The sequence below is a fragment of the Xiphophorus hellerii genome, chromosome 22 (assembly GCF_003331165.1).
Source record: "Xiphophorus hellerii strain 12219 chromosome 22, Xiphophorus_hellerii-4.1, whole genome shotgun sequence".
Lineage (NCBI taxonomy): Eukaryota > Metazoa > Chordata > Actinopteri > Cyprinodontiformes > Poeciliidae > Xiphophorus > Xiphophorus hellerii.
Window position 1 is genome coordinate 20,108,748 of NC_045693.1, and position 26,251 is coordinate 20,134,998.

At 37.5% G+C, this 26,251-nt stretch overlaps 1 protein-coding gene across 1 annotated transcript in view; it reads right to left on the bottom strand.

Annotated features, from left to right (window-relative positions):
• The window catches only part of chrm3a (cholinergic receptor, muscarinic 3a), an 86,537-nt gene extending 61,056 nt beyond the window's left edge, over nt 1–25,481 (bottom strand). The window contains exon 1 of the mRNA XM_032554111.1: nt 25,234–25,481. The gene's annotated coding sequence lies outside the window, so the exon portion shown is untranslated. The remainder of the gene's footprint in view (nt 1–25,233) is intronic.
• Between the last annotated feature and the right edge of the window lie 770 nt (nt 25,482–26,251).

Sequence of the window (26,251 nt, forward strand, 5' to 3'; positions counted from 1 at the left end):
GCAAGACTGACCACTGCCTGACTTGTACATTCAGTGAGTTTTGGTACAGTGAGGGGCACAATCCACAAATGGAGAAAATGTGAAAGATTTTGAACATTCCACCCAAGTATCTACAAGAGCAACACAGACTCATCCAGACAAGAGCCCAAAACAAAATCTACAACACTGTAGACCTCAGTGGGACCAAGTAAGTTCAGTGTTCATGATGTAACAATAAAAACGGCAAAAACACAAAATCTTAGAAAGTATTTTTGGTCTAGTTTCTAATGAAAATATCTTATTGCTCTTGAAATAAGACAAAACCAACTGACAAGTAACTTTTCAACAAGATGTAAGAGCTTGTTTTGTGTAAATAAGTCATTAAAATTGATGGAAAAAGTATTAGTTGCATTGGTAGTTTAATATAAGAAAAATGCCAATAGAACTAATGCTTTTTCACTTAAAACAAGCTCCTATATCTTGCTTGAAGGTTACTTCTAAGTTATTTTTGTCTTACCACAAGTGTACTGAGATATCTGCACTAGAAATTAGACCAGAAATAATTGGTAAGATTTTGTGTTTTTGCACTGCTGACCAAATTGAACACGAAGGCCCATCCCACATTAGCCAGAAAACATCTTGATGATCAGCAATACGTTTAGTAGAATATTCTGTGGACCGAGAAAACTAATGTGTAACCTTTTTCAAGGCATATGTGCAATGACATCTGACTAGAAAATCCAGAAAAAGAACATCACAGTGACAGTCAAACATAGAGCTGGTAGTGTAATAGTCTACGTCTGTTTGCTGCCTCAAAATCTTTATTACTTGCTGTAATTGACACTAATTTGTAATTCCATAATTTTAATAGTTTTACAGACTTTATATCATTCATGTTTTTATATGGGATTCTGAAGTGCAACACAATACTGGTGTAAGGACAAGTATGACATTCATTTTCTTTTCATTAAACCATATTTATATTTGAGGACAGCTTGCTTATTAAATCATCTGCATCCTGGCTGCACATTAAGAAATATTCCTAAGCTTATTTAGTCCAGCTGTAACTCAAGGTTTCATCATCACAATAACAACAAAACCTAAAATAGTTCAGCAACAATAAAGCCCCTTTTTTATATGCTCCCCTCAGTCAACCCTGTCTTTGTTGTTATTCTGTTGATTCCCTTGGTAAAGTATCCCAGTGGAAAGAAAAGGTGAATTAGAGAAATGTACATAGACTGGAGAAAAGGAAGGTAGACGAGGCAGCATTTATTTGCTGTGACATAAACTGGATTGGGAGACCCCCTTCCTCCCTTGCATTCTTTGATGACACTCAAAAGATGAACGGCAGCTAGGTGAGGAGGCAGAAAGGAGAAGAGGAGAGGAAGAAGGGAGGAAAGAAGCAGAGGTACGGCTTTTTACATTGGGATCTTTCATCTCTCTCCTACCATCGGTCATCAGAAATGGGAGAACACTGACTCCCAAACACAGCGCCTCATTCCATTTCCATTTAGCTATGAGAAACAGGGCTTTATTGCTGTGTCCCGAAAGGCGCAAAAAGAGTTATCCATACGCAGAGGAATCCAACTGCACTCTCAAAGTTCCCATGCCAACTCAGAAATATTCTCAGTCTTCGCATAAAGAAGGTCATTCATCAGGGAAAAGCAATTTCTAGCCTTTATGTTGCAGTTCCTAAAAGATTTTGTGACATCGACAAAATCTTCCAAAAATAAATTGCAATTTTTAAACGTATCCCATGGTTATACAGTACATAATCAGAGAATACGACTAGATGTCTCAACAAAAACATATATTGACTAGACTTGTGGGGAACTTTTATAAGGGAAGAGTATTAAACATATAAATTATCCTAAAATGTTTGTCATTTCTAAGAATCTACTTAGAACAAATAATACGTTTGCTAGTATAACCATGGGAACAACATTCTGGGCGATTTGTTTGGTTTTTGCCAAGTTATTTGTGTGGTTTGACCTTTTGATATTTCACAAACAAACAGTAGGAACTAAACACTTAAAGGCAAATGAAGGACTCCCCACTGGCGGCATATATAGAGAAGTAAGCCACAACAGTCAGAGGAGTCAAAGTGAGAAGAGAAAAACAACTTGATCAGATAAAAAATAGATCAGAAACAGTTTGAACACAACTTCAATAATGCCGGAGCTTCAGGAGAGACACAGATAAAATTTAAAAAAAGAATAAATAAATAAAATAAAAGTGATATACTGACTCAAAGCAGTTACTAATAAGCATGCAAGTACAAAAAAAATTATTCATTGCACGTTCACAGTGAATGTTTCAGGAGACAAAACTATTAGGTGACTCAAAGATTGTAAGCAAACAAATTTCCCCTTGATCTGCTGTGACTGGCGGATGGCAGATAGAACATGAAAATAAATTAAATTTTTTTATTATTATCATTTTTTAAAGAGTGCAGAGAACCAAGAGGTGTATAAACATATTAAACAGCAGAACCATAATTCACATTTTTAACTACAACACAAAACAATTAAAGGTTAGGAGTAAACGTGCATAAATGGGAATAAACTTATAACTCGATATTCTGTTGTAAACTTCCTATTTGCTCTATCAAACCTGGATTTTTTTACATTTATTTTTATGTGTTATAGTTCTTAGGCAAAAAAAAAATTGTAAAATCTGGAACATGTACAACAGCAAAAGCCTAAATGGTGCATCTCTAACAGGAAGTGGTGAAGCTGTATTGATTCCCTTGGAAGACTCTTTCACAACTACTGTCCACCAGAGGTTTTGACATTTGCTTTACCTTCTCTTTTACATTACTGAGTCAATCAGAGCCAGGAGGAGGTCTTAGCACATTCAATCATGCTCACACTGTCCTCTCCTGCATTACAGCTGTGGTAAGCATAGCCATTGATGACGAAGGATAAACTGTTTCCCTATAGCCTTGGATTGTATCTCTGCCATTAGCACCGATGCAGCATACCAGTGTGAGAAACACATACACAAGCCTGTTTGACAGCTCTAAGACCATCCTCCTGGCTCTGATTGGTTGTTTCTGACCATGTGTGATGCATTTCTGCAGATGGCAACAAGTCCACAGGGAGAAGGCAGAGGAGCAGATTGTCTCATTTTATGTATTTTTTATAAAAGTTACTGCAGTTTTAAGAACGAATGTGTTCATTTCATTCACACAGTCTGCTGATTGTTTTTTTTTAATCCTCTACAGAAACTTTCTCAGTTTTAAAAACATGTCAGACAATGAAAGCAATATTAAATGCATAACCCTAAACTAAGAGAGGATAGCACGAGGGTCTTCAAAACACAATATTTTTTTAAACCATTAGCAGCGAGCTGGAAGCATTCCTTTGGTGTTTAACAGGATTACAAGGAGCGTCTTTCAAGCAGAAATTTATTTCACTCCAAGTTTGTGCATGACTTTCTTCATGAAAATACAGAAAACTGCACGTAAATGTCTGCATCATGGTTTTTAACTGGGTTAAAATAAGTAGTTAACAGAATTATTTGAGACTTCAAGTTGTTTTATCGATTCTAAAGTTATTTATGTACAGTATATTACCAACTGGCTGCTTTTGAATATGTAACAGTGAATTATAAATGTAACTTCAAAACACTCAACATTTAGCAACTGTACATTGCTCACAGCTATAGTACTTCAACATTACCATCACCATATTCTTTTATCTTCTATGCAAATATAAATTAATTTAATCATAATTTCCTCTTCTACCTGCCACGGCTAAAAAAGTAATTTCTTAAAGTACTAAACTCAGTTTAAGTGAATACTTGATCTAAAAAGTACCTATACAACAAAAAAGAAAACAAAATGAGCCAAAGGTTGCAGAATAATAAAAGACAATAGGATTACAAAAGTGTGAAGCACGATCAAAACAACTCGCAGCAGCCAGAGCTGGGTAACAGCTTCATCAATTCAACTCATAAACAGATTCCTGGTTTCCAGTATGGACCGAAACAAAATGCAAAAAGGTTTGAGATCCTCCATATCTGCGTTGCCTCCCTCCCCTCTCTGCTGAATCGAGAGGTAATTCTGCTCATAGTGACTGTGGGCTGCAAAGTGACAGCGGTGAATTAATGATTCATTACGCCTAGTGTAAGCAAACAGCGAGTCGGCGATGGAGCAAAATGGATTTATACACATATCCAGCGCCAAACCGTGGTATTTCTTTGTCCATTAAAGAATATTCAAACACCCAGGCAGGTGGAAAAAACAGTAAAAGCAGCAAAAACCACAGGATTTAAAAAAAAATGTTCTGGTTAGATTCATCCTCTGACAAGTCTGAAAACCCGAAAACTCCAACGCTCCTAATTATTCATTATAAATGAGATATATGGAACCCTAAGCTTGAGGCTAAAAGAATTTTCCATTTTCCTCTCATTAAGGCAGGTCACTTGAGCCACTGCTGCAGTTCAGCCTTGCCATATGTCTGTAGGTACAAGATCAAGTAAAACTGTAAAAAAAAAAAAAAAGGCTGCACAGTCCTTGGGATGTTTGATGCTGAAAAGAGCTTCATAAAATTTTGAGTGAGCATGTCAAAAATAATTCTCCAACGAGGGATTAATATGGAGAAAATTACACAATTGCGGAGCGTGGTGTACATGCATATCCCATTAAGAGACGGGGAGCTTTGACTCATGATGTGGCTAAGAAAATGCTTATGTCTGATAGAGGAAATTGTCTGTAGTTCAGAACTTCATGCAAACAAATAATACAGCAGCTTTTCCACCTGTACAAGACAACAAACTCGTTATTCTCCTGTGTCAACGGATTCCCTAAAACACAAAATCCAGCCGAGCATAACAGATTCACAGATGAATGGTATTTTGGGGTTTTTTTTCTGTGGTTTATTCAAAGGACACTGCTGCTCAAGTTCACAAATCATCTGCTCCTCTTATGTTTCAAAGCCTTTTCTGACACTAATCAAAAGGCATGCGACAGTCATTATTATTTACAAAAGTTATTAAAGTTGATGGGATCTTTTTATAAATATAAATATTTACTTAAAAACAGTTTGGTGTCACTAGTGAATTGGAATCTAACAACATCCCCCCAATATTAAAAATATGACGGTGTTTTTCATCAAAATGATTCAAAAGCTTTACGGTTGTTGCCTCAGCCTCAGTTGATCCAATGAAATAAAAGCAATTTATTGCTAATCTATTACAATTATCCCCCAAATTTGAAAATGTATGTGTTTTGTGAAAGACTCTTATTTTCAAGTAAGAATAAAATTTGTTCTTAGGTTGCCTTTTTGTGTGGATAGAGTGCTTTCAGGCTGGCTAACACTGCTCACTTGTAAAAGCATTAATGAAGACATCATCAGTTGTGTGGCTACGATTTGGGTAACTGGTAGAAAAAAGAAAAAATGTTTTGGGTACCGCCAATCACAGATGATGCTATATGCTTTTCACCGTCCACAAAATAATAATCATAATAGTAATAGCTTTTCTTCAACTCCTTAAACTTGGCTTCTATTTTAGCCAAGTTTAAGATTTATGAATGGCTTCCTATTCCTAAGCAATTCCTATTCTGTTTTTATTACATGTATTTCACTTTTCCGCAAGTTTTCCTTTACAAAAATACACAGTTTGACATTTAATAAAACCTTTGAATTAACTCTTTAAAGGTTTGATTTGTAGTGACTTCAAATTCAACGCCAAAAGGGAGAGAAAAAAATGTAAACTAACTCAAAGGCATGCCGATTAAAATAAAGTCCCACTGCTGCATTTGTTTTCAGCAGAGTTGAGTAGAAGCAGCCTCCTGTTCACAGTGAAAAGTCATTACTTTTTTTTTTCCAGCTGTTGTGCCTTTATGTTATGAGTTTCATCTGAGATCAAATAGTAAGTCGGTGACTGTTTTGCTTTTACACCACTACAGCACACATCTCCTGGAGCTAATTGTACCATTTAGTTCTGACATTTCACATCCTCTGACAACAAACAGTTTCAAATAGATAGATGTTGTACACTTTAATGGCATAACCTGAGTGTATTTCATAAACAACTGTGGTTTGGGTTTGCTAGACTGTTATTTTAACCAATGAGCAAATTTCTCTCAGTGTCAGCTTCCTGGTAAGTTTATATAATTTCTGTAAGCTTTGTTTTATGTTTTTCCATATTTTATTTATTTTGATCTCTTTCCTGGGTGTACTGCTTTGACGAGATGAGTTACTCCCAGCTGTGAATATTTTATCATTTTCTCAGCCAATTGAAGTAGTTTTTTTTTTTTTTCCCTTATGAATTATTGGAATCACATATGAGAAGACGGGTTTAGACTGCTTGGGTCACTGAACTACACTTTCCAACTGCAAAATGCAAATTATTTGAAACTAGCAAACAGTTCCTATTAAGGCTCATGCAAGCACTTTCTACAAGAAAAAATATTCAGCATTTTTTTCTTTCATGGAAACCCAAATGGAGAGTATTTGAAATGAATAGAAATAGACAAGCATCAAAACCGGATGGTTTTACACTTAAAACCTAAACTTCTTAGTAAACAAGTTTGTGATTTGCAAAACATTTACTCTGTTAAAACAACAATTAAATGATTTCAAGTATTCCCAAAAAATTGCTAAAGTTTCTTTTCATTGCATCTCATCTTTTGAACATCATGCACCTGCTGGTGGAGCTAATGTATTGCTACACTCTATATATTGAAAAGAATTCATAATTGCATTTTTTCAACCTTACAGTAACCTTGCAATTTTATGGTATTATTTTTACAGCCAGTCTTGTGGTTGTCTGAATGCACAGGAAGCAGCATATGTCTTACTGATGGATGAAACATAAGCAAAGATTGAATGACCTCAGTGTTTAGACAAGTGCTGTGTAAGGTTGAGCCACATCCTGTCACTTCCACTGAGTGATTGCAGCGAATGTGAAAATGGCCCAGATAATCACGACGAGGTTCTGTTAATGGCAATGAGGGCCTAAGAGGGGCTGAGCAGGGAGCTAATCAATGTGTGGCCTGCCAGAAAGACGAATTAGAAGTGAAAAGAAATCTTAGCGTGTGTGATGCTAAATAAAAAAAAAAAACTGAGTTTTTTTTTGTGGATGAAGATATCTAGTAAATCTTAATATATGAATGATTTCTTTATTTGTCTGAAAGGGTTAAAATCATGGATTAAAATTGTTTTACCTCAAACATGTGAGCCTCTGAAGGATAAACTGTAATAAGAATAAGAATGTAAAAAGAATAAATGTAAATAAAATAACCATGTTACCTATCCATTTAGTGCATGTCCAGATATTGACACTAAGGAAAAATGTGAAACAATTAGCTTTTTTCTTTTTTTTCATTCTAACTAGATACCGAGTCTACTGTATTGTGTTGAGGAAACTATTTAAAACAGCATATCTGCAGCAACATAAAGGGTAGCTTTTTCCTTCAAGGTGAGGAGTTATTGCAGCTGGAATGGTATAAAAATATTGTACACAATATGCTCTTTTTGGCAGCAGTTAAGTTTTAAACATAACAGGGACAAATGCTCCAGAGAAATAATGCCTCCCCTGGATGAAAACTGAACAACATTGTTTCATTTTACTTTGTCCTTGGCTGTTCAAAGCATTTCACAAAGAAACAAAGTGATTCTGGAAAGATCCCAGTCTGCAAAACACAGTCAACTGCTGTGTTTATTTAGGTTCTTTTATAAAGCTATTGCAGTTTTATTACCGTCAGCAAACATGCAGTTAAAAAAATTAGGATGACTCTGTGTTGCGCCACCACTCCCACAGGCTGGTCCTGTTTTACAGGGAAGTTAAAATGCATGATGGTAATGAGTTTGCATGATGTTCTCAAAACATTGAAGCACATAAAGCTGTAATTATGTGCAACAAGTTGTAACAAATTGAAACCTAATTCATTTGAAACATCGGTAAGGATCATCTTTCTTGATATAAAACATTCTCATTAACATAGAATATTGTCAAAATAAGACCAGTAGGAATTAGACTTTATGGCCCACACATTTTTGACACTCCGCAAAGAAGGTAAATTAAAATAGGTGAAAAGTTAATTTATTTCACTAATCCAGTTTAAAATGCCACACTCTCACTGTTATGACCCACAAGGTGATGTGGCATATTTTATATATTTTCTGGATATTTTGGCTTATATCTAATGAAAACCTGAAGTGATGGGCGGGGGGCGGGGCGGGGGGTGGGGCGGGGGGGGGGGGGGGGGTTATTAAATAAGACCAGTAAAAATAAAACTTAAATTTAATTTCAAAGCCCACTCAGTCAAGAAGAAAACAGCTGACAAATGGAAACACCACTTCAGTCAGTGTCCAATAAATATCATGATAAATGAGTTTTACTTTCAGAATGAAATTTCCTAAATAAAGTTATTGTTTAATACTTCTAATTTAAGGAGCTGTACCTGTATTTTGAATTAAATACCCTTAAGCCTTCTGACAGATGTGTCATTTCCCTCCTCAACTGCTTTCAGACACATTCAGCAGAAGGAAAATTAAACACTGGCCTAAACACCAAAGACTGATTCAGACGATTACAAGTTGAAGAATTTAAACTGTCTGCAGTCTCCTCCTCTCCTTCATCTGCTTGCCTTGTTAATGTTTCTGGTCACTGCTGAAGTATTTCATAGCAACAGCCAAATGGTCTGAACCCTAACTCCACCGAGCCACTGGCAAATAAAACACATGGACCTGGCACTAATGTGATTACGTTTCTCGACATTAGCGTAAGATAGTCTTTGGGAACTAACCACCGAATTAAGAAGTCCAAACAGTGGATTGAGAACAGTATAAATAACCTCTGCCACATCCTGATTATGATATATGGAGAGTAAAGTGTTTTGCTTAAACCTGCTGCCAAACCCAAGTTACAATAAAAGAGGTAATTACTGAACCAGGGAAGTGACTCACACACTGTTGTTCTCAAAAGAGTAGTTGATTGTTGTCAACTTATTATATCACATTGAATCCCGATTCTCAGTGTTCAAATAATAAGCAGAGGTAGGTCACAAGGTCACTCCTCACCCCTGGTGGTTCTCACCCAGCTGAGGATTAAATGGGATCTGACTCCTGTAATAAAAGAGGCATCAGAAATATTAGGCGGTCAATTATAAACTCTGGTAAAAATGAAATGTAACAAGATTACATTAAAGAGCTTTACTGGGCTAATCTGGCTGAAACAGAGCAGTGAGAAAGGCCTGGACAACAAGGACAGAAAACAAAAAGGTGGCAAGGAGAAATTTCAGAGGATTAAAAAGGGTTTACCAAAAAAACTGAGCAGTTTTATTGTGAACTGTAAGTACTTTTATCCAACCAAGATACATGTCAATAAATATACGGTTTTAGTGTGTCGTTTACAATAAAAAAAAATCTCTGAATATGAAGGCCTAGACAAGAAACGGACACTGTTGTGTGTTGTGATAAAATGTTGCGATGCCATTTGTTTGTCTACAAAATGATTAAACAAAAGTGTTTAAAACAAGTTTGGACATTGCACCATCCACTGACTGTACTCGCTTTTCCTTGCAAGGTTGCCCTAAAGCCTAAGGACAATTTAGACAACAATACTTGTTTTCAAACTCAAGGACATAGCCAGACACCTTGAAAGAACTCAAATATACACATTAAGAAAATGCAAACCCCATCAGGAAGACCCAAACCCAAGGCTCAAACTTACTACCGTAGACATGCGCCTTGTTTCCACTGAGCAGTACGGCACGGGTTGGTGAGGTTTGGTACATTGAATTAATAATCAGGAGATTTTTGAAACTGTTAGTTTTCCATACATCAACAAAACATTTAGTTGTTGCCAAAAAGTGCTTGGACTGTTCCTAGAGGTAGTAGAGACCCAAATGGAAGTACAAAAACTTGCAAAAGGAGAATATTACACAATAGATTAGCTTTAAAATTGATTTTAAATGCCTCATAGACACTGAGAAAGAGCATCACGGCAACTACAGAGAGATAAACAGCAATAACAAGGAGAAATATAAATGCAAACAGACATAAAATCCTCAAAAAGCAAGTCAAAGCAAGTACAGAAAGATTTAACCACAGCTACCCAGAGAACATGTCTGTTTGTAGCTGCCTCAATTTTGTTTGACATTGTTTTCCCCATTGAAGACATCTTCTTTAACACAGCTTTGAAATAAAATGCAAAACAAATTCCATATAAAAATTTGTGCCCACTCCAGAAATATATAAAATCAATCACCGGAATAATGATAAAGTAATTCAAAGATCATAAAAAGGTCTGAAAGTTCAATAGAGCAGTAGTGCTGACACAAATTAATGGCAAGAAATGTTAACAAATCTGCTTTGTGCCTCCCCATCGACATAAACGCAGATCCAAATACATACTTGAACCTTCACAGTGAGCATGTTTATTTGAAGCAGCAGACTCCCCAAACTACCAACTAACATGGCACCTTGCTTTATCTCTGGCTTTAGTCTCCTGCCAGTTCTGCCACTACAGAACAGCAAAAGTCCATCAAGTCCTACATCGTTCATTTTTGCCGTTTTCATTTGGACAGATCTACACTAAGCTCATGCCAGGAATCTAAACAAATACATCAAGCAGATTTTACTTTTATGTATTTTTATTTGTATGTTTATGTTTACATCACTGTTTTAGTTGATTAAATAATAAAAATAATAAAACCCAGTAACCTCTTTGTGGTGCCTGTATATGCAATTAATAAGCCTATATCAGGTTATGATTACATTTCACTGAAACACAGAGGGTATCAAGCCAATAAACAGTCTTTCTAACATTAGCCATGCCAAAAACCTGTGTGTGGAGAAATGCCAGGCATTTCCATTCTTTCTACCTTCTCTCTCTCTCTCCGGCTTCTGGACTGCAGCTTATCCCAAAGACACCACTGTAGCTTATGTATTTATGGAAGACCTTTCAGTAACATTCTTGGGGATAGTTTTTAATTTAGTTTGGACAAACAGACAAATGAGAACTGGTTCTAAAAGGTAGCTCACCGACTCATGTCATTGTAATTCTCCAACAAAGCTTTCATATTGTGCCAAGTTACTCAAATTCCTGCAATGATCTTCAGTCTTATCTCTCAGTTAAGAGGAGGTAATCCTCAGAGATGTATTAAAGGTTTGCACAACTCAATCCACAAAAAACTTGAGAGGTTCGGAAATAGCAGGTGCATCAAACTGGCAGTCACTTAAGTGAAGGGAATGTAACTCCAGAGACTGAATCAAAACAGTGGGTCTGAATGCAATTATTTAATTTCACTTTTCCTAATTAAAGGTTTAAGAGTCGCTAATTACGCTGCACTGTGACGGCCTTTTTGTCGCTGTGGTTAAGAAGACTCGTTTTCTCCGTGGCAGCTTGTTCTCAAGCTGGCATGTAGAGTGCAAGGCAAATTAGCCACAATGTAGTTGTGTTGTTGGCTAGCCCATCTCTCCCCAAGAGTATTCTCCATTACTCCTCCTGAAAAACATCTTCAGGTTCAGTCAGTAACAGCTTCTTAACTCTGAGACCAACCTTAACAAATTTATTCATGTTATGCTAGAGAAAAAAAACATAAGAAAGCTTCAAAACTTTTTATTTACAAGTCATAAGAGCCTGAAGTGAAAGTAAATAAACTTTAATTTGGGGTGTCACTTCTTCTGACACCATTGAACATGGTGTTAATTTTCTTTATTAACATTTCTGCCAGTATCCTGTCATCGGTCTATTTAAATAATCTAAAAATAAGAAAGAATATTTTGGAAAGCTATAGGGCCTTGTGAAAGCATTCAAGTCTTCTAAGCTTTTTCAAATTTTCTCAAATTACAACCACAAACTTTCACGTTTTTCCACTCAGATTTTATGTGATAGAGCAATAAAAAAAGACAAACTAAAAGCACCAGCAAGACCAGAGGTAATTTTGTGAAGAAGTTCAATCTAAAGCAATAGCTTTTGACAACTGATAGGACACCATTCAATCCAGAATCTGCAAATAAAAAAAATTTATGGCACAACTGCAAACCAACCTGGACAAATACATTGATAGATCTGACAAGGATGACATTAATCAGAGAAGAAGCCAGGTGGATCATGCTAACTCTGAAGGAGCTGCAGCGATTCACAGCTGAGGTGCCAAAGCCAGTTGACATAGCAAATATTAACGGTACCATATAAAGATGGGTTTTATGTGAGAGCTTGATAGAAAGTCAAGGGAAGTACTGTTGCTACATACAATTTCTTTTCGAGTACATTTTTGAAAAACATGCATTATTTTCATTTCACTTCACTTTGTTTTGGTCTTTTACTTAAAAATCCAATAAAACACATTAAAGTCTAAGTTCAAATGCATACCTGTTAGAATATACTGAGGATACGCCGATTTTTATCAATATCTGATCCAGTCCTTAGTTTGCTGCCAGAAGGAATAGATAAACATATAGAATGTACAGAAGAAACATCAAGATGACTTTCAAATGATTAAGGCAACAAGCAATACTTTTTTAACAAACCAAGACAGCATCTCTTACTCCTCTAGATTGCAATCAGATGTTTTCTTGTTGCAATTCTGAAAAAAAGACACTTTAAAAGCCCCAAAGAAGCATTGTCCACATCTGTGTCCCTTTTGTCTCATTTTGTTCTCAGTTTTCAACTCATCCAATACGAGTAACCAACCGTGCCGCTCAAGATAACAAAATATTGACCCAAACACCTCTTTAGGCACAGCCTGACAAAACAAAAAAGTGGAACAAAATTATTTCCACTCCCTTGGGTTGCTTCAGACTCATGTAAATGTCATGTGCCTGAAGGATGAGGCTCTAGCTGGCATAGATTAATTTTTACTCCCCATAGTTTAGCCAAAGGGGTTTGCTCTTCATCTTGCCCAAGTCTGGCAGAAGTTCCAAAACTCATTGTTCCTTTCTTAAATGTCAGTCAAACAAAGGAAAGACGAATACTTAAAGGCAGATGCTGAACCAGTCGCTCTTTAAGAACTCCACAAATTCCCTTGCTCCCACCTGCTTCATTGAGAAACATTAAACAGCAAAGTGGCTTATTTCAGTTTCCTTTGAAACCAACGCTCCAACTTTGTTGCCTGGTGGGAAGCTGATATTGCATTAAGCTACACAAAAGGCAACCTTCAAGCCTCATCAAGTACAGGAGCAGAACAACCCAACCTGAGATGAATTAATCAGGCGAATGGCTACAATAAAACAACAGTGTAAGTAGTTTATATGAAGTTTACGTGTTAACTGTAACATTAAAGACCAATAATTGATCCCCAAAACATGAGTGAAACATCTGGTGTAGTAGTTAATTTTGCCGTTCAGGGACAAAGAAGAACAGATGCTTTTCCTAAAAGGCACACAAGCACTAGTGTGTGCGATTTCAGCTAAATATTTACGTCACAAGGCAGTAAAAGTTGCTATTAACCCCTTACCTGCCATCCTCAAAAAGCTTACACGCAAGACAATGGGGCAGTGTCATCATGACAGTTTAAAGGTCAATACCCTACATTCATGTTAGAGACACATATTAACAAGAATATAGTCATAAAAAGAAAAACATAAACCAACCTTAAATGAGATGCTACAGAGTAGGACTTTTAACCACAGAACACAGTTTTGTTCATGTACTATGCTGAATTTCTGCAAAAAGAATCACTGCCAAATCTTCTAAGACCTTATTAAGTGCAGCTGGCCACTGTTCCACATAGCTGAAACAAGTTGGCAGAGGCTCCTATCAGCAAGTTCAAATCCCTCTAAAAATGTTCATGCTCATCCTTCGAAAACTGCATGGCATTGGGAGGGAGCTTTACGAGTGTCCTTGTTCTCGATCCACAATTACGATCACGTCATTAGAGCATTCAGTCTCTGTTGTGCTACATACTGCTCCTCAAGGAGTTTTTAATTAGTTCTTCAGAATCGGATCACTCACTTTGTTTAATGGCGTAACAGGTGTTGGATAAAAACAAATTGTCTTTCACTGTGTAAAGCAAGTGTGACCACGAGATTAAACGAATATATTCAACTTGTCAACAAGTTGGCCTTTGTACAGGCAACATTAGGAAATATTGGATCATGTAACATTTGTCTCACAAATGTGAGAAACTGTGAGACACAATAACAAAAATGTGACTTCGGAAAAGATACAATCAGTTAGAAACAAAGTTATATTTGGAGAAAATGAAACATTAATGATACACAAGAATGCAGAACAGACACATCCCACTATTTTGAGATGTTGTTTCCTGTCACTGATTTGTTCTTCCGTACTATTGGCTACGTTTTAGTTTTTTTGACAAGTTAGAGGTTCTTTCTATTGGGGATGTCTGGGTCAGTACTTATGTTAGACATACACAAAGAAAAAAAAAACAAGATGTCAAGATAGGAATTTGCATTTGCATACCCATCATCTTTAAGAGGGAAAAAAGATTAAGATTATTACATCTGTGACTTATCATGATAAACTCAGATTGACCACTTCTGTAAACTATAAAAAAACTGAGAGCAAGACTGGACGGTTACTTTTGCTGTTAAGCTCTCACTGACTGACAAAGAGAGCACAAATATATACAAAAAACATTTAAGCACCATTAAATGACGACATTGCATCCTGATTAGAAGCATAAATCTTCTACTGAACTAATTAGTTTACAGAGGAGATTATGCATTGATGAGTGAGTTTAATTTTTAGAGCCTTGTTAGTTTTAGGAGCTCTGATGTTCTTCCTCAGCAGTTTTATTACCCAAAATTTAAATAGGACTGTGCAGATACTAATGGATAAAAAAGGTTCATATCAGTTTTGAGTTGCTTTGATATTTAGACAATCCAGTGTATGAGATGTACTTGAATACACCATGAAAACACATCTATTTGCTCTGGTCAGAGAGACCCGTCAAAACAATATGAGTGTATTGTCACATCTCAAATGATGTGCACAGTTTTGAAGTGGTTGAATGTTGCAGGCAGCTGGATTTGGACATTTTGCTGAGTTTTCCCTTGTGCCAGTGACAATTCAGCTTGACCTTGTTTCAGGTGAGTACGCCGGTTAAGTGCAGTGCGAGCAACGTACCTTATTGCTGTCAAAAGATGTCTCTGCCGACATAATGTTGTGGTTCAGTCCACCTTTCTTTCTCCCCTGTATCTCCACAAAAGTTTAGCGATAGCTGGGAATCGTCTCTCTCTCTGGTTTGGTGTCACTATTTAAAGATGTGCGACGGATGTCCATTATGCACTTAGTTCTGAACATAAACAGCCTGCATGTGTTCATATTTAAAGAAACACTGTATTTGTTTTGGTTATTTGTTCATGATGAACCAACAAAGTCCCTGTGACTTTGCTAGTCATTTGGGAGACCTAAACACAAATGCTTTGCGGTGAAACATTTTCAAAATAGAATAAAGCAGCCTTTTAGCAGCTTTGTATGGTGGTTAATTAAATATTAAAAATAACTTGACAAATATGGCTATCTTGAGAGACAGTTATACAATCGCCAGGTAATAATTTAGATCTAAAGACAAACAGTAGGTTTTAATAACTGACCCAAAGCAAATACAGGGTTACAGGTGATTAGAGTCATTATAAACCTGAGGTTTGACTTGGTTTTGCCCCTCAAAGACTTTAGACCTGACATGGACTTGGAAATAAAAATACTTTTAAACATCTCTTGCTGGGGTGCAGCTCCACTAACAAAAAGCTTTCTAAAGATATGTTTGGTCTGATTATGACCATTTACAAAACACCTCAGGATATTGCTTTCAATGTGGAGATTGCTAGTTTCAATCCATTTACCTGTGGAAACAGGTTTACTTTTAATTTCATGAATCAGTGTTGGCTTACCATAAATATACTTTTGCTTCTGAAAATGATTTTTTTTTATGCTATTGCCTAATGAAATGTAACATTTTCTGACGTGCCGATGTGCTTCGATTATTACCCACACCATCGTCTTTCTTTTCTTCACTGCACTACGAGCATAAAAGGTGTATGAAACAAAGACAGAAGAAAGTTGAAATGATAAAATCATTTGGTAGATTTCCACCACACACCTGTCTCTGCAACAACTTAAAATGTGATTTCGTAAGGATATGCTTTCATGCCCAGGGCCCGCCATGCAATTTGCCTTGGTTGAGACATGCTTGATGAACTGTATCACAAAAGCGAGTGGGAATTTGACAGAAACAAACAAATGGAGGTAAAAAGGGTGCAGCAGATATTTTTCCCATCTAACGTGGAAAACACTTCATGACAGAACCCTAAAAACCCTTACGCAATGATAACTTCAGAAAAATTTGTTTTGACAGGAACCTAATGATATAGCAGGATGCAATCTTGTTTTATGCTGGAGAAATTTGACTTCAAACACTTTCAATTTTGTCTTAGATAAGACTCTTGTTTTGACATTAGTTGGGTTCATCTGCAATCATCTCATGCTGATGTAACCACTACTTAATTTAATTAGCAATAAATTCAGTAGGAAAGTTACTTTTGTTCTAGGGTCACACAGGAGGATGATAAGCATACAAGTTTTAACAACTCAAGTTTATTTTTCTTTCCCCACAAACAAAATAATAATCCAGGTAACACTAATTACCTTAATAAAATTAAGGTATAAAACTTAAATTGTCCACCCTTATATAAAAATATCAAATTAATATATAGAAAATTGAAGGTAGTTTTTTTTAAACAGTAGCTTTAAAGCTTATTTCAACAAAAGAAATTACATATTCCAGTTAGTCCTTCAATATAACAGTTCAGTCAGTCAGTTCAGTCAATGTGCACATAAGTTGTCCGTTATGAAAATGTTCATGAACAAATAGTTTGTGGAATAAAAAAAAAAGATTTGGGGGCCCCCTTTTTGTTCAATAAGCTTATCTGTTGTCCACGCAAAACATCCAGCTCCAGCAGCACCAGGCCCTCCGTCTTTCCAGGCTTCAGTCCGAGTCACAAAGATGGCGGCGGAACCCTCCTGGTTCTGGAACCACTGGCTCGTTCAGGTATCGGTAGTCCAAAAAAAAAAACCCAACCTGCATGCAGAGCGTTAACCGATCATGCAGGTATACGGAAATCATAGAAATCTTTCAATTACTTCTCAGTGAAAATCAAATTAGCGTTTAAAATAAACCAAAAACGCTCAGTAATAAAGAAATTACTTAATAAACATCACTTCATCATAAACAGTCTCATTTCACAGAGCTATGCTGCTTACAGAGCGACACTTTATACTCCGGTTAGTTTTTTCTCCAGTTCGAAAAAAACTGAGCAACTTTAGCTCCAGCTAGGTAGCCATTCTGCGTAAGTAGTGATGTTACGTGATGTGCCGAGGCTTCGAGGCGTGTGTCGAGTAATGGAGGGGGCGTTTCCGTAAAGCGCGTATCGAAGCTTGCTTCATTTAGGGGAGGAGCCGAAAACGATGACGTCCGAAGCCTTGCTGCCTGGCTGTACCATGTGACTGCTTCGGGAAGTGGCTCAGAGTTTGGCGCGGGGTTTGACAGCTTTAGAAACCCCACAGGCTCCATTCAAAATGTGGGTTGTTGTAGGCGAGTTGCGGTCAGTTGAGAGAGTGGATAGAGTTTTGATAGTTTGGATAGCAGAGTTTGGATAGTGGTTATTTAGTTTGAGACAGTTATTTTGGTGTTTGGAGAGTTTAGGAGAGAGATAGATAGATAGGAGATTTAGGAGCGCGAGGACCGGATAGGAGTAGGATGGAGCCGGCGAGAAAGAGGAGGATTTCCCCTATGTGGGAACATTTCGATTTGATAAGCCCTAACAAGGTAAGGTGAACTGAACATTTGCAGATGCATTAGGTTTGCTTATGAGGAACTGTATTTTTCACTGTTTCTTATTTTCTGTAAAGGTAAGGTGTTTATTGTGCTCCAAGGAGTTGGGGTACAATAATAACACCTCATCCATGTAGTGTCAAAAAAGAGAAATCGTTTGAAACCAAAAACTGTGGAGAAATTGGTGTTTCTTAATAAAAATGCATGAAATCATCCAAGCTACACAAGCATTAGCCTATTCACTACCCCTCCCTAGTTCCACAAGCACTTTCACTGTCCTCCGCCTGATTAAGCCCATGCCATTTTTCTAGAGTCACAGAAAAACATTATTACACAACATGCCATATCACATGACACTACTATTTTGGGAATAATTACACACAGAGAATACATTCAAACAATATTTTATTATACACATATGTGTATACATAATTTATGTAGACAAATGATTTTGTCCTACACCTTTTGTGAAGTCATTCCCAAGAGCCATAATAGACAAAAATTCAATGCATCACACGTGTTAAGATACAGCTGGCTGTGATTATACACCTGGCCAGTAGGTGGTTTCGTGTGCACATGAAGCTTCAAGAAATGAACCCTTTCTCGAACCAGTTGGCTCAAGTGGTTCAATGCCTCATGAGGCTTCATCTCACCATCACTATGCGTAAGTAAGCAGCTGAAAATAAAACAACAGACTCACCGGAGAACTCTCAGAACAGAATGTACATTATCCAGTTCAGAATAAACAGATTTCTTTCATATCACAGCAGCACTTATGCGTAGTAACTTCTCTACTTCTGCTAAAATGTGCTTAGTCTGCATAGTCTGCCATTTCTTTTTTCTACTTCCCTCTTCTTTACTCTTCTTCTCGTACCGACACAGGAGAAATGTGGGTCTAGTGCCCTCTACAGGACATTCTAAGAACTAACAAACAAACACATTAAACATACAGACAGATCAGCATAGTTTATGGGGGTTACACTGACAACGGAAAGAAAGCCTTGCGGTTCCAATGAATGTCGAAATCAAAATTTTTTGATCATAGTGATTGAGGATTTTTTTGAAACCGAATTCAAAATATTGCAGAAGGATTAAAATTTATTTAGTGTCTGTGTTTGAGTAATCTAATGAATTTCTTGATGACATTTTGGGATTCACAGCATACGGGTAAAGGTGTTGAGGCAGATCAATTTGGATAACAGTGATCACTCAGTACCACCCCATTGATTTGCACTGACCTTTCCTACTGTAAACACAATAAAGTCCAAATAGCCAAGAGACACCCCATAGAGTCACAGATTCCTCAAGTCCCTTTATTATTTTTCAATTATACCCTCTGGAACAATGACTTATGTGAATACTTCTCTTTTTTTCCTCAAAATCAATGCATATTCATGTCACTAAGATGTAGTAATAGCGTTTTTGCTAATCATCATTTATTTTATACTGTCGATGGATTAACTTCTCTCATCGACCAAACCTTGTCTTCCCACGTTAACTGACAAAAATCAAGTCTTTTTGACTTATTATTTTTGCATTGTTTTCCTGAACCGATCATTTAAGTCCCACATGTCTTCCATTTTCCAAACTGACAAAAACACAATCAACCAAGCCATCCAAAAGTTTAATACAAGCCACACAGAGCAGTCATGGATGGTTAATGTGTTATTCTTTTTCTTACTTTAGATGTCAAGTACGTGTCGAAAATGTACCATGGTGCTCACTGAGCAATACCTTTTAATAGAACAGAATGAGAGAAAGGAGTTTTAAAAATTTAGGTGAATAAAATCATGCAATCATCCATTTAGAAGCGGCGGCTTCCTTGGTCAGACACTCAGCTGAAAATGTACTGCTGCTCCTTCATACATGGTCTGCCTCACATTCCACACAATATAAATATCTTCTTTCAATATGGACAGGAGGTCTATTTAAGATACAAACATCTTGGTCCTTTGCACAGGCTACTACTGCTCCTAGTAATGTCTACACCTTTTCAGCCCGTTCACAACCCACGCCTCGACCTGCTGCCTCTAAAGTCTCTGTAATCCGCTCATCCATGTCATAGAGGTTATTTAGGGCTCATGATCAGGGAAATATATGATGGCAGAGTAGATACCAAATGCATAATATTCAGTTAAGATTTCCTTCACATTGTGATGAGAACTTCTTCGATTTTGTTTTTTACAACTTTATTATCAAAATATTATGAATTTATTATTCTATTTTCTGTTCTCTAGAGTTTACCTTCATCCCCAGCATCACCTCACCCACACTCTCAATCCCTGCTCTTTAATTGTGTCATTTGCAAGTTTTCAAGGTTTGCAGAGAAATTTGAAAGTCAAACCAATAACACATTCAATCAGAATACCTAAAACTACATCCGCCTTCTCTTTTATAAAGACAGAAGTGATGGTTCCATCACAGACTTTACTAAATATTTCTCACATCAGACAAAAAAAAAGTCTATTTGCACAGAACCTTAATACGCTTCAGAGCTATGGTGAGACAAGCATACCAGAATTTACATTTGATAACAAAACATTTCTCATGAAATAGCCGTGATGGGTTGGCCCCAACTTCAGGATGCACAATTTGAACTTTTGTATGCCAAGTTCAGTATAGTTCACACCTGCTAACTTTTTTTTAATCGATCTCTCTTTGTCCCAATGGACCTCCACTGCAAATAATGACAGGCAGCTTATCAATTTACTTTCTGAGAACAAACAGAGAGCAACACACCGTTAGCAGTCATTCATGGGGCATAAACGAGTTTGCTTTCATCGAGGGAGCAGCAGAGAGTGAGGCAGTGTGAGAAAACCAGTGGCACATAACAGAGGGGGGTTAGTAAAAGCAAAAAAGACTAACTACAGACTCAGAGGGAAGAAAGGGAATAAACACGGGCCAAGACTGACAACCCTGGAGGAGCCCAAAAATGGGGTAAAACACATGAGTCCAAGCAAGGATTGCAGTGGAGTGCACAAAGACTTTGTATACATAATCAAACTAAATGCAAATAGTTGTACCTAATAGTTAAATGTGGTCTGTTTGTTAGGGCGACATGTATGGCCACAGTGGACAAATTCAAACATGCATGCTATGAGATGTACTAAACACAAAGCTTCGTTGCCTGCTTCTTCATTTCTTCATTTCCTGCTCAGTACACGACACTTGAACTGTAACCGAATCGCATCATCTTAATCTGTGTGTAAATTGTTGCTTGCTCGACATGCACAATTTCCTGAGGTAAACACAAACCACCTGCGCTATTAACAGTTGCAAAGTTTCTACCTTATTGCTCCCAATAATTGGCTGAAGTTAAGACAATCTGCAAACGTCAGGGAGTGATAAATGTCATCTCATATTAGCAAGGGAAGACTGAATTGCATCCTCAAGGCACAATATTTGCCAGTAGTAAAACAATAAAAGCATGAGAAACAAAATAAAAACATCATCTTCTGTCAAGATATTATTTGCAGTGGGAGCCTGTAAAACCGTGCCCAAACCTCTTCATCAACAGCCACATTAAATATGCAGCCTTTCTGTCTAAGACATCTAAAATGTCAAGCTCAAGTCTGCTTCTGTCTTCCCAGCACTGCGTCTCTGAGGCAAAGCAGGCGCCATGAATGTGGGACAACAGTAGCTGCCCAGAAAGTGGAGGCAAAGACATGGAGGCAAAGCACTCACCTCATAAGGCTTTACTGTAATCACACCCTACGGCAGAACGTCTGCTCAGCAGAGGAACAACAGGAGATGGGAGAGGGAGGCTGCATAAACACAGCTGTTTATGGGAAACTTAATTGAGCAGAGGGTGATTGACAGCCTTCTATCCAAAGCTTAAAAAAAAAACAAAAAAAAAAACAAACACACCTAATTCTGTCAGCTCTGGTGGAGATAACCAACAAAACATTTTTTTTTTAAACATAAAAACTAAAAAAAACAAAAGCCTTCCCAGCTGAGACATTTAAAGGCCAGCTGCTGGAATATTATTTATGCAGTTGTTTTAATAATTGAGCTGAAGATGGAAAAGTTTGAGCCCATGTGCCGTCTAAAGATAGACACTGCGCTTTGCTTTGTTGCGTTCTGCATGGCTGTGAAAGTGGATTAAACGGGCTTTAACATCAAGACGAGCTCTAATGAAACCCAATGGGGGAGTTAGCCTTTCTGTTTGGCCAGCTGACTCCTGTAAAATACCCATCACTGTCTCCTACTTCATGCTCTTGAAGCAGGCTGCTGGTGCCAGAGCGCATGCAGGCTAATGACCGTGTTACTATATAGCTTTGTAAAAGTAATCAAACCTCTTGATTTCTAATGTTTCCATTGGTTTTAGTGGGATTCTAGGTAAAAGTGTAGCATGCCAACTGGAAGTACTTTGCAAATTAACATATTGAAAACATTTGAACATATAGACTGATTTTATTTTTTTATTTTTTGCCCTTTCTTCTTTTCAAAACAGCTAAAGCTAAGTCAGATTGCATTAATTTCCAAGTCTTGGCTCAGTCCGTGGAGATGGTACATTCAAACTGTTGTCGTAGTTTTCTACCACATAGCCATGTTTGCCATGGCCTCTAATTTGCTTATGGCAAACTTTGAGACTGTTTGTTTTCTTTCAACTGTTTTTTCTTGCCATTCTTCAATAAAGGCCAGACTTTTAGACTCACAGTTGTTCTATTAAGAGATTCTACGGTCTGAGATGTAACTATCTGCAGCATTTCTAAAGTTATATAGAGCCTGTTGGCTGGTTCTCTTAATAATAATCTATGCCTGTGAGTGCAGGTGGACGACCATGGATTGTAGTACAATACTATCTTTCCCTCATGACTGATTGGACAGTGTTTTGTGAGATGTTCAAAGCTTTGAATATTATTTTACAACCTTTATACCTAGACAAACTCTGCAAGAACAGAGAAAGTGCTCTTCTCTGCCAAAATAATATCACTCTGTTCTTGCAGCATTGCTTTTGAAATTCTCACGGCTTCTACTGGATGCTCCATCAAACAGAACAAATATTTTATACACAATTTGCTGTAGGAGTGACCTGTGAGGACTACTCAAGAGTACCTCAGTTGAGTTCTTGTGAAGCATGGCCTGTTTGAACTTTGTTCTTGCCACCTTAAATAAAAGATCACATTTCTTTCTTAATATGTATTGGCCTTACTACAGTGGTTTAAACTTCTCCACAGACTTGTTCACTTACTTTCTCTAACCTACATCTGAGAGTCTAACAGGAGAGCTGTATTTATACTGAGATTAAATCACCCATGGTTGGACTCTATTTCTAATTAGGCACCTTCTGATTGTGGGTATCCAGGATATCCTGGATTTTATTAAGAGGTATCAAAGTAAAGGGAACTGAACAAATGAATACGATTCATATCAGATGTTTATTTTTGTACAGATTTGGAAAACATGTTTAGCATTCCTTAAATACCAGCAGACATACACAGATACTCTTGACACTGGCTCTTGGTAGTTGTTAGAACACATTTTGAAGTATTCAAACTACTACTGCGTAATACTGAATACATCAGTATTCACGCTACACACTGCTACAGAACATTACGTAGCCAGCATCTGGTTATCTAAGGCAGCCTTTGATTCCTGACTAAAATCTAAGGTGGGCAGAATATTTCAGCTTTTGGCTCCAAGGCTGGGGGAAAGTTTGCCTCTAACACACTGCTTTGATTCTGCAGATATATTAATAAACCAGTTGAAATCCATTCTGATTTCAGGTTGGTATACTGTTTGTTGCTTAACTTTTCAGTAAAGCACTTTGGGACTATCAGTGAAGGAAGCTTTTAAATGTGTTGTGCTTAATTTGTGGGATGTTGGATTTTATGGTTGTAACATGACAAAAGCTGATGAAGTCTAAAAGGAATGAATACTATCTTCTTTACATATTTTTTAAATAAACTTACTATGTGAAGTAAATAATTGCCTCAGACTTTTGGTTTTGCTTTTCAAATATCAAAAAGATGACGATCTTGCTGGAACAGTGAGATACGTTAACACATTTTGTCTACCGAAGAGCCACGGCTGCAATCAACATGCACAAGTTAAAAAAACAGAACTGTAGCCAGCCTAAAATTCTACAAATCCATTTGAATTCCATTTGTTTATCCCATAAAATAGACCGCATCCAAAAATATGTTGTTTTCACATCTACAGTCTGTGAAAACCAACGCATCAGCGCAGTCTGGTAAGGCAGCACCCTAGTACAGCAGAGACTGAAAGCAAACAACATTCTCATCCTGCACTGAGCCATCCAGACCTCTGTCACAAGGGTCGGTGCTCTCAGTGTCCTGCCCTCCACCCACAACCCATTTGCGAAAGTCATCACTGTGATCAATACAATGGCTTCGGCTCCCTTTCAAGCACAACAAAACTATCTATCAAAAGAAGAAAGCCTAAAAAATATATATTATTGACCGCAGCTCAAACAATACATCACTCCTTGAAAGCTCTATTGTGTTTTCTCCTTCACATGTCTTTTTTGAGGTGGAGGACTCCTCTGCTATGTTTCTCACCAGAAAATGCAAACAAAGTCGTAATATCCCTTAATTCCCCCCCCCCCCCCCCCAGTTTGCACCTTAACAGGCCTTACTTTACCTTCACCATGGCACAAACTTCATTTCACAGCTCTGTAAGCAAGGATTTGTTGACTTCAGGAAAGGAATACACCTTAATTGTGTGTGTTTATACGTATGCAACAGAATTCAACTCAGAGCCATAGAGGTTCAAAGTCACGGTGTAATGCTTTGTGATTTATGCACAACTACTGGAAATGTCAAACTCGCACTCTGGCTTTTGTTGTGATGAATAACTGCTGCAAGGAAAATATTTGTACCATGGCACAGATGCCATTCGCTCTGCTCTCGCTCGTTATGCAGCACAATGTCAAAGTACCCCCCGGTCACATTCCTTCACATTGCCATCTACGGCCTTCATAAATAAGCAATAAGACTAATACATGAAAGCCTTCCACTTGCCATGTAAGGAGACCATTAATTTTCTGCACAGTCCGAAGCTAAAAAAAGAGAGAGAGAGAAATAAGAATACGCAACTTTTAATACTCCCCCCCTAATAATAATAACTTTCACTTTCATTTATTCAGAAGAGTAAAGCATTTATCTTCTTTTTTTGAGAGTTTTCAATTATCTTCGCAAAATCCTTCTCTCTCCGTCGTATTTTGGGAGAAGCAACAGAGCGCTGAGGGATGGGCAGGGATGGATGCACCGGGGGGAATCGGCAGCAGCAGCACTTGTTTGCCAAACTTGCAGTCGAATAAAAGCGGATTACATCGAGTTTGGTTTAAATAAACTGCGCGAAGCTCTTTCACTCTGGAGTCATACAAAAAAAATTCTGAGAAGGTGACACATGTCAGCAAGTTTTAAGTGCGTCGAGGAAAATTTGGCACATTTACGCAGCTTCTAGAATCGGTTCTGTACCACACGTCAAAACGAATCACTCTCACTCAGTAATTATAAACTTTCATTACTTACCTCACAACAGTCATTAAAGTCAGCGGCCACATTCAGCAGAAGCAGAAGATAAAAGGACAATCCATTCAAACTCCTCAGTCCGTGTTTTTGGCTCCGTGGCTTCGCCGGAATTCCAGTACCGTCCGGTCACACACGAAGCGCTAACGGCATCTCGCTGGCCAGGTTCTCCACCTTCCACGCTTGCCGAGCCCGTGGCTTAGGCTGGGGATGAGAGGAGAGGAGCACAGTGCGATCTCCAAGAGCGCACGGGAGAGTCACTGCGTCAGGATTGGCCAGGGGGAGCTGTGACGCACCGACAGGTGGCACACCAGTCGGATAAAAGCAGTTCGGATTCATTCATGGGCAATGGCTCTGGGGAGGCGACCGCAGCAGCAGATTTAACCGAAAAACACATTCAGCCAGACAAGCTTGTTGTTTTAGCGCTTAAAAAAAGGAAACGAAAACTACAATGAAGATAGTTTTTAATTGAGGCCATATATCTTAGCATTTACTGCGGTTTTGAGAAAATAAAACAAATGGCGACATTTCAAACAATATGCACAAGTCAACACGAAGAGTACGTAATAATAAAACAAAGCAAAAATAAAATATATTTAGCTATTAAAATGGTGTACAGTACATTCCACTTTAGATTTTAGTAAATATTTCTAAAAATAAAGTATGTTGAACAGTTAAAAATTTTATTTGTTCAAATTAGTCATTTTGTTCAACGCATTCATTCACCAAATTAGTTTAACAAGCTATTTTTTTTATATAATTGTTGTACTCAAATTGTTCCAATTCTGAGCTGAACTGAGCTAAAACTGAGCTAATTTTCAATTTATCTATATAATGGCTGTTCATAATAGGCCTCATTTTAAGGCAGCTAAAAGAAACGGGTCTGATTTAGTCAGTTCAATCCAGTCATATAGATCAATAGAAATTAATACATATTAGATTTAATGATACAAAGCAGTCAAACTCAGTTTATTACACCAACAACTTATTTGTGCAAAGAAGCCCAACCAGATGCATGGAA